Source organism: Lontra canadensis, unplaced genomic scaffold (genome assembly GCF_010015895.1).
Source record: "Lontra canadensis isolate GAN:19392208 unplaced genomic scaffold, GSC_riverotter_1.0 scaffold123, whole genome shotgun sequence".
NCBI lineage: Eukaryota > Metazoa > Chordata > Mammalia > Carnivora > Mustelidae > Lontra > Lontra canadensis.
In genome coordinates, this window is record NW_022631117.1 from 3901778 (window position 1) to 3911521 (window position 9744).

Below are 9744 nucleotides of genomic sequence, written 5' to 3' on the forward strand. Positions count from 1 at the left end.
GGGAACACTGTGTTTTAGCTCCCTCCGTCTCCATCGCCACCGTCCCCCACCAGTTCTGATCTACCGTCTGGAAGCAAAATAGTTTCCCTTAGATGCACTTGCTTGGTTTATGAAATGTAGGCCACTGCCCTGCTCTTTTAGATGCCTCTGAGACACCATGTTTTCCCCCAGTGGGGATCCTGTGTCCATTCCCCCAGGTTTCTGGAAGCCGTGGCAATGAATGTCAGAGTCCGGGCCTCATGGCCCAAGGCCCAGCTCCCTGTAGGCTAGAGGCAGCTGCCGAGGAAAGAGTGCTCATGAAAGCTTCCTAATTCCAACAGCAGGCTGTCCCTGAATCTGGTGGTTCCCCTGGTAGCCTGAGGGACAACAGCATCTTCATTCATCACCAAAGGCACCCTATCACAAATACGTTGTACCAAATCTCAGAATCAAAACAATTGGGAGGTTAGATTCAAGCCAACCCACAGTGACAGGACACCTCCTCCGAGCCTGGTGTGCACTGGGGGGTGGGGGGGCTGGCATGAGTATAAGAGGGTAACACAGACAGTGGTCTGAGCTGAGTGTACTGCCTCCAGGCTAGGCAGAATGGCCTGGATGCAAAGTAACAACTTGAAAAATACCAATGAAGAGTGTTAGTACAAAGGCAACACCAAGGGAAGCTCTGCCCGAGGTAAGACAGAGAATGAGTCCTTGATGAGCTATCAGCCAAGCTGGGTCTTGAAAGACCAGCAGGATTTTGTCAGGAGGAACCACATGGCTCGTCTGGGAATCTGTGAAGCTCTAGCTTCACTCTGTTTCCTATACTTTTGTGTGCGTGTAGGTTTCACTACGTCTTTTTCTCCTGCCTTTGCTTTTTTGGCAGGTAAGTGCATGTGAGCCCTGTGTGTATCTTACGGCCAGCAGGAGTGGGAACCCCAGTGATGAAGTGCACCCATGGAAGCTGCCCTGGGGTGGGGTGGGGGAGTGGTGCACCCATCAGAGTTAGGCAGTTGCCGAAATTACTTCCTGTCAGCCAGACAAGACATAATCAAGTTCAAGGATGCAGGCCTTGGGCAAAACATTGAAGAAAGAAAACAGTAGGAATTATTTTCTAGGGACTGCACAGCAAAGCAGTTAAAATTCTAGGAGCAGCCAGCCAATGCTAGTCCAGATCCCAGAAGCCTAAAACCCAAGAAAGTAAAGAGGCCCTCAAATGCATTTATAGCAACCCCAATCCTCACTATTTTATCTCGTCTAAAACTAGAGTGACCCAGGAATTCACTTTATAAAACCTTTCCCCTTGGAGACCTGGAGAATTCAGTGTGAGGATGAACCCCCATGAGACTCTCTTGGCCTTATTTAAAGTCAAACAGCTCGTTAAGTGTCAGGGCTGGTCCCAGAACTCAAGCCCATCTCCTACCGCAGCCCAGATGCTTAGCCACGGCCCAGATCATGCCGAGACAGCCAGAGCACTTACTACCACATCTTTTCAACCTCTTCTAAGCGCACGTGTTTGCTGGCAGAATTCACTTTCTGGCTGCAGTTCGGGGCAGCTTCTACTTCAAGGCCAGCGGGATGGAGTCTGACTTCTTCTAGTCTCTTTTCAGGGAAGGCCTGAAACCTCTTTTAAAGGGCTCACCTGACTAGGTTAAACACACCCCAAATCGTCCTTCTTCTGATTAAATCAAAGTTAACTGATTAGAGACCTTAGTTACATTTGCAATATCCCGCCACCTTTGTCATTCTATTGGTCAGAAGTGAGTAACAGGCTCCACCCACATTCTAGGGGAGGGGCTTCTCTGCAGGTGTAGGTATTAGAGCGTGGGAACTCAAAGGGCCATCTTAGAATTTTGCCGATCCCAGTTTAAGCAACTTTTCCAATTGATGTCTTCCATGTTTCTATCACAGGCACCCAAATGATTTCCTATCTCTGAAGCTACAATCACAATAATCGTTTTTAGCACCTTTTTTCCAATAGTTGTGGGGTCCTTTTTTTTTTTAAGACTTATTTATTTATTTATTTGACACACAGAGAGAGAGAGATCACAAGTAGGTGGAGAGGCAGGCAGAGAGAGAGGGGGAAGCAGGCTCCCCGCTGAGCAGAGAGTCCAATGTGGGGCTTGATCCCAGGACCCTGAGATCATGACCTGAGCCGAAGGCAGATGCTTAACCCACTGAGCCACCCAGGCACCCAATAGTTGTGTTTTTATTGCCTATTAACACTTTAAACATAAAGTTACAGAAGCAATCGCTAACAGAAATACTGCCTACCTTCTGGGGTTGCTGAGAGGACTAAATTCAAGAAAGTACGCTAAGTGCCTCCCATAGAATTATGCACAGAGAAGCTTTCAGTGAACACTGGCTATGGTAGGGAAGAGCAGAGAGGCCCTTCCTGCTACTGGAGCTCGCCCAGGTCCCCTGGGAAGGTCCATCATGGATATCCCCATCCACTACTTCCTTAGATCCAGAAGCCCAAGGTGAGTTGGTTATGCTGAGTCCAAGGAACCTTTGAGGGAAGAAAAGTAAGAAAAGATCTAAAAGCCTTGGGGGAAAATATGCTAAATGGTAATATCAAAATAATACACCATCCCTTTAAAGGCAAGGTACAAAATATATGCTATTCGCTCTGTCAGACAATTTGAATTTTAAGAAGTGTGCTTTGTGAACAAAGGGGAAAAAAGAGACAAATGGAAAGACAGCCCCTTACTGAAGAGAACAAATGGTTATCAGGGAGGAGGTTATCAGGTGAAGTAGGTACAGGGGAGGAAGAGTGCGCTTACCCTGATGGGTGCTGAGGCACGTATGGAACTGTTGAATCACTACATTGTACACCTGTAACTAATATGACACTGTTATGTTAACTACCCTGGAATTAACATTTTTTAAAAAGCATGTTCTGTTTCTGAGTCATGAGTTTGTCTTCTTTAGAGTGAAAAGGCAGATAATAAGATCCCTTTTGTTTGCATTATAAAAATGATTGATTTATCTCCTGTGTGTGTGGGTGTGTGTGTGTGCGTAGTGAGAAGTAATGGAATGACCCTACCTATTCTTTCTTTTTTTCCCTTTATTCTTTTTCTCTGGTGTGCATGACCACTTCTCAGCCCTGTATTATTTGGTGGCCCCAAAGGCTGTGCAAAGGGAGCAGTGTGGATGAATACCTCAATTAACAAAAAGAACTTTTGGAGAAGCATATTATAGTCATTATTTTTGGTGTTATATGTTCAGTTACTATAACAACAGAGCAGAGAAAAAGAAACTCTAGTAGAGGACATAGTCCATGAGCCAAACCCAGTAGGTAAATTTCCATTGCATGAATAAACGTGAATAAAATCACATTTAGTCAGATGAATTTTAGGTGGGCTTTTGTTTTTTTGGCTAAAGCCAGAGCCAAAGCCAAAATAAAATTATACTACCATCATTATTTTCAGAGTTCTTCTTCTCAGTACAATGCATGGTTGGATGCTATCCTAACAGATAAAGCAATGACACTTTCTATTAATTGTGCATCCTGGCTATGCCAGTCAAGTATAAGGGCCTGATCCAAATGCTCATGGTTCTTAAAACTGGTAAACCCTGTTACATGGGGTGGCTGCACGTGCTCTTAGCTTAACCTGCGATGTGTGATGGGTCAACCTTCACAAAAGTTGAGCTCAGGTAGTAAGCTCCATGGTACAGAATTTTGTGAGGGTTGGCAATTATCTGGCTAATTCCATCAATGCCAAGAGACAGTCATAATAACTCAGATGTTGTAGAATTTACTTCCAGGGTCCACTTACTTAGCTACCCAAAAACGCACCTCAAGAAGCAGAATTATCCTGACTTGTATGTCTTTATTCATGTAACTTGGCATGAAACTTGCCACTTCTCTCCGTTGAACACAGCAGAGAGAAGTCTCACAGTCATGTACGGCTTTGCGTTTTGCTTCCGAACCAGAGTAGGATGATAGCAAGTGTACAATGCCATGGAACCTCATCACCTCCCTTTATATCAAACTGTTCAATAAAGTCCTACAGAACAAGTTTATAAAATGAAATGCTTTCGTTCCTCTTCATATCACATCACCAGGGAACCACAAAGATGGAAGTTGTAGGGGTGCTAAGATAGTATGGACACAGCCAACTCCCTCGCAAGGAAAGAACCAGAAGAGCAGTTTCCATTCATCACAGTCACTTTTCCACATGTTTCTAAGAGCAGCTTTTTCATCCATCCAGGGAATGTGTGTATACCTGAGAGATAGAGTAATTCACATTATCCAAATCTCCTGGGCCACGTTCGTATACAATATAATATACCCTCAAAGTAATTCTCAGTTGAAGAAGAAACGAAACTCCCAGAAAGGTCATTATTATTATTATTGTTATCAGTCATATTCAACAGTGCCTAATTCTAGTATTAGTGAGGAGCTCAATGACAATGAATATTAAAAAGGTGAGAATAATCATTAGAAATATTTCTCATCTCTCTATGACAGATTAATACTTCATCCCATTATTCTCCAATGTCCTATAGGAAGAAGAGAATATTGGAATTCATCTAGACTGAGAAACTGTAAGACCTTTTTCTCTTTTGAAGTAGTAATTTGGCACTTGGTGTATCTGCAACAGTGACTTTCTCCTGGGCCATTTTGGGGACAGCCCTGCCAAAGAGAAGAAAGCTCACGTAAGCATCTGCTCACCTTCCACCATCCACACACACACATCTATGGACGCTCTCCTCAGAGGAAGGCCTAATTGATGTCTCCTGTGGAAGTCTGAGGACGCAGGATGAAAAGGGACAGACACAAGAGGATCCAGGGAGCCATGAAGCCAAGCAGGACGAAAGAAGAGAGTAGAAGGAGTTGAGCACGGCTGGGCCACGTGGAGTCTGTACATCAGCAATGGAGGTTGGGCAGGGGGGCTGCCACCAACAAGCTCCTGCTCTCCAGCAACCAGATCAACACGGTCATCCACGTCTGGATAGAAGTGGTCAATATCTCATACGAGGACATCCGGTCTGTACAGGTACCAGGGTCCCACACACCCATCTCACATCTCTATGACTTCTTCGACCCCATTGCTGAGTACATCCACAGGGTAGGGATGAAGCAGGGCCCCTCAGCTGCCCTCTGCCTTGCCTACCTCATGAAGTACCCTGACACATCCCTGCTGGGTGCCCACACGTGGACCAAGTCATGCCGGCCCACCATCTGGCCCGACAGTGGCTTTTGAGTGCAGCTCATCCACTATGAACCGTGTACATGGTCAGCTCCCCTGTGGGAGTGATCCCTGACATCTACGAGAAGGAGGTCCATCCAATGAGTCCACTGTGAGCCGTCCCATCAGCCCCCACACTCAGGTCAGCAATGCAGATCTGCTGGGGACCCTCCGCCAAGATCTGAACTTAAACATTCCACTTTTGTGGATGCAGGAAAAACAAAAAACAAAAAACAAAAAACAGATGATGCCTTTGATAAGGGCCAGAAAAAAAAGGAAAGGTGCTGTAGCTTTTAACCTGATTATCCATATCTTCAAAGACCAACTTCACTAACTGTACAGTGGTGCAGAGAAGTTTCCTACCCTTGGAAACGACAGGTCATGGTTTAGGGCCAGAAGGGAGAGTGAGGCCAAGTGTCCAGGTCAAATGGACTAGCGCCTAAAGCATTTGGTTAAGACTGGAATCCTGCTGCCATCCCCGAGACCGACCCAGGAATGAGTCAGCCACAATTCCACTCAACTCTTTCAAACCCAAAGCCAGAGCCTTAAGCATCATGGCGTCACAGTAGGCGTGCCAACCAACTAGGTAAGTGGCCTTCAGGTGGTGCTCTGGGAGTTCTGGGGACCCAGGCCAACCCCACTTCCACCTTCGACCCCCAGGGGCCCAGCTCTGGTTTTCTGGGTCTGATTTACACATGACATAGTTTTCAAAGAAAGCATTCCACAGTACAAAGTTTTTCAAAATATTCCCAGTTTTGAGTGCCGTCATACATAGCAAGGTCTCAAAGGACCCTTGGCAGTCCTCGCCAACCTTTTGATAGAAGGTGGCATTTGTTTCCTTCTTAGGGGCACATGTGGAGAGCAGGCTTGGCACAGGCTTCAAGGGTTCCTCTCACAGGTCTCGATTTGAAAGGACAGAGCTGCAACCAGAACCTCGCCCTGTGCCCTCCTCCCCATGGGACCCGGACCTCTTGGTTCCTCAGCTCTCTCATCTGCCCAAGCCATGCCAGGCCTTTCCTCACAGCACTGTCATGGAGAGTCAACAACCCCTTAACATGGCGCCCGGCACAGGATAGGTGCTTAGGCAGCAACTTCCGTCATGAATGATGCTGTAGCCCTGCTGGTGTGGGTCAGCATGATCATCCTCGTGATGGTGTTTCCCCCACCTGTGCACAGCCCTTCACTGTTTACAAAATTCTCTTCCAAAAAGCCATCCTGGGGGGGTGGGTGGGGGGGAGATGAGATTTGAGGCCTTTCAGACTCTGCCTTAGAAGAGGCCTAGACTTTGTAGCCTTTTCAAAGTTGCCGTTGTGTTTAATCCCTGTGTGACCCGGGGTCCTAAAGCAAGAAGCACACTTCCAGCTTCCCCCAAAAGGCCTTGTTTAGTTTGCTGACCTTTAATGCCAATGCTGGCTAACCACTGGGGGCCACGGGGACAAATGAGTGGGTACCACCTGTAGGCCGGGAAATCCAGGGTTGTCCAAACCCCCCAAGGGCCTGAGGATCTGACTCAAGACCAATTATTCTCATCCAGAGGTTTTCAGATGAGCCATACATGAGACAGACAGAAGCACAGTAGCTCTGTGAGTCCAGAGCTCAGTAGAAGCCAAACGCCTTCTCCTTCCAAACCTATCCCACCCCTACTTCCATAAAAGGCAGGGATGTAATTTTAGGATGCAGGGGGAAAGGAAAATCCCTGCTTTAGACTGACTTCTCATTTTACAGGCGAAAAAACAGACCCACAAAGCAGCCTTTCTGGAAGAAGCCCAGATGGAAAATTTCTTTCACAGGCTTTTTAAAGAGAAATTCATTGGGACATAGCTTATCTTCACTTCAAAAAAAATTTTGAATTGACATGCCATAAAATTAACTTTTTTGTATGTACAGTTCTTTTTTTCTTTAATCTGGCTTTTTAATAAAGATTATTTATTTGTTTGAGAGAGACAAGAGAGGGAGAGCATGAGCAGAGAGAGGGAAAAGCAGACTCCCAGCTGAGCAGGGAGCCCGACGCAGGGCTCCATCCCAGGACCCTGAAATCATGACCCGAGCTGGAGGCAGACGTTCAACTGACCCAGCCACCCAGGTGTCCCCTGTACGTACAGTTCTCTTTTAACACATTTATGTCACTACCTCTGCAATCAGGACACAGAGCATCTCCATCACCCACAAAATTATTTTATGCTGCTCCCTTTGTATTCAAACCTTTGCCCTGTCCCAGCCTCTGGCACCTACCAATATGTGCTCCATTTCTATAGATTTGCCTTTTCTAGAATGTCACATACCTAGCATCCTAGAGGATGCAACTTCTGGAGACTGGCTGCTTTCACTATGAAGATTCATACGTGTTGCTTTTTATCACTAAGTACCGTTCCATTGTATGGATGACCACAGTTTGTTTTAACATTCGCCCACTGAAGGATATTTGGGTCATTTCCTTTGGGGCAATTTTGAATAAAAACGCTACAAACATTTGTAAATATATTTATAAAAAAAAAGAAGGAGTTGAGCGGGGTACTTCCCTAACTTCCTGCTGTTGGCCAGGGCACATGGCTGTCAGCATGATTTTTACCTGCTCCTTAAATAGGCCAGGGAAGTGTTATGAAGTGAGGCAAAGAATCAGAGCTTCACGGAATTGTAGATTCACAGCGGAAGATGGTGAAGGTCCTAAGAAGCCACGAGTCTGAGTCCCCACACTTGACAGATAAGGAAACTGAGGCACAAGCACAGTAAGGAACTCATTGGCAGCCCTAGGGCAAATCAGGGGCAGAGAGGGGGCTTGAACTAAATTGAGAGTTTATAAGGATAAAGCGTGCATGTTCATCTCCATAGTCTCCACTGAGCCAGGAGGGCCACGCTGCACACGGAAGGTCAGCAAACCATTGGTGACTTGCCATGACTTCAGATGTCTTGACTCTTGTGACTCCCTATGTTGCTCCCTTTCAAAGTATGAGCCACACATGAAAGTATGTACCAGATCCTGAGAATAGGGGGTGGGGACAAAGGACACTGATGGCCTAGACACATAGCCATAGTGTTTCAGAAAAATATTTAAAAGAAAAAAAATAGGAAAAAATGCATAGGAATAAAAGGGCATCACTCAGCTGGAGAGGGCATCTGATTTTCATGTTCAAATGGCTCTAAGTCATCTTATTTTTTTCACATGTCCAAAGGTCTTCTTAAAAGATTCTTCTGGCTGATGTGTGGAAAGTGAACTCTGGGGAGGCAAGTGTGGATATGGGCAGAAAAATGGAAAGAAATCATGAAGTGGAAGGGAGTTGCTCACTGACTTAAAGAAGGTAGCTGGAAAAATACAACTCCTTTCACGACATATGGATAAACAGCAACGTATATTTTCTCAATTGAGGGCATAACATTTCAGCGGGTTTAATGGGTATGTTTGATTAACATGCAATTGATGAACCTGGAAAAGTGATGTTTGGGAGTGCTGCTATTAACCTGCATCATTCTGAGAAATTCCAGAAGGCCATTCTAGCATATTCCTTTATAAAAATAACCTTGTTCACTCTCTAGTCACTTGCCCACACCTCCTCCAGAAGACTGCAAAGTTGTTCATCCTCAGAAATCTTCTTGTTTGATTTTATTGAGAAAGCACCCATGTATGAATTAGACTACCCTCTATTTCCTTCCTCTGTGATCTGCTAGAGACAGGGCCAGAGTCTATGTCTTTTAAGCCTGTAGCTTTCTACCTACCTATTATTTTTCAGTGCAATGGCTTACAAATGGTGGCCATGAACCTAAGGATATGGAGCAGTTGCTTCAGGAGCTCAGTCAACATTTGACTCTGAGGTTTTCTGTGTGTGTGTGTGCATGCATGCGCGCACACATACACATATATGTGGAAATCAATTTAAATTATACTAACATTTATAGTAATTTTAATCTAGGCACTCAGATGTTGTCTAGTTTCAACATTTTGGCTCTCACCACGGTCTTAGCTAGAGCTGCCTGGTTGACACTTCTGGGTCATCCCTTAAAAGAACGCCTGTTCCACCATCTTTGTTCTTGTTTTGATTTTAATCGAAAAATATTTGACATATAGCAATGTGTGAATTTAAGGTGTACAACATGTTAATTTGATACATTTATATGTTGTGATATAATTGCCACTGTATCAATAATTAGCACCTCTGTCATGTTACATAATTACCATTTCTTCTCAGTGGTTAGAATAATTAAGTTCCAGTTTCTTAGCAAGTTTGATGATTAGAATACAACTGTGTTGTCTATATTCACTATCCTGAGCATTATATCTTGGGCTTCTTTACTACTCGTTGCAAGTCTCTGCCCTTAAACCCCATCTCTTCTATCCCTATACCCCTACCTCCTGGTAACTATCATTTTCCTCTCTTTCAAGGAGCTTGGTGCTTTTAGAGTCCTCTCACCATCTTTGTTGATTGAAGCAGATCTTCATATTCTATTACGTGGCTCAGGCTGCCATAACAAAATGCTATAGACAACAAAAATTTATTTCTCAGTTCTAGAGTTTGGGAAGTCTAAGATCAAGGTCTCAGCTGATTTGGTCTCTGGTGAGAACTCCCTTCCTGGCTTAGAA

At 44.9% G+C, this 9744-nt stretch overlaps 1 pseudogene; it reads left to right on the top strand.

Annotated features, from left to right (window-relative positions):
- The first annotated feature begins 2412 nt into the window (after window positions 1–2412).
- LOC116857407 lies at window positions 2413–5287 on the top strand (annotated as a pseudogene).
- The last annotated feature ends 4457 nt before the right edge of the window (window positions 5288–9744 follow it).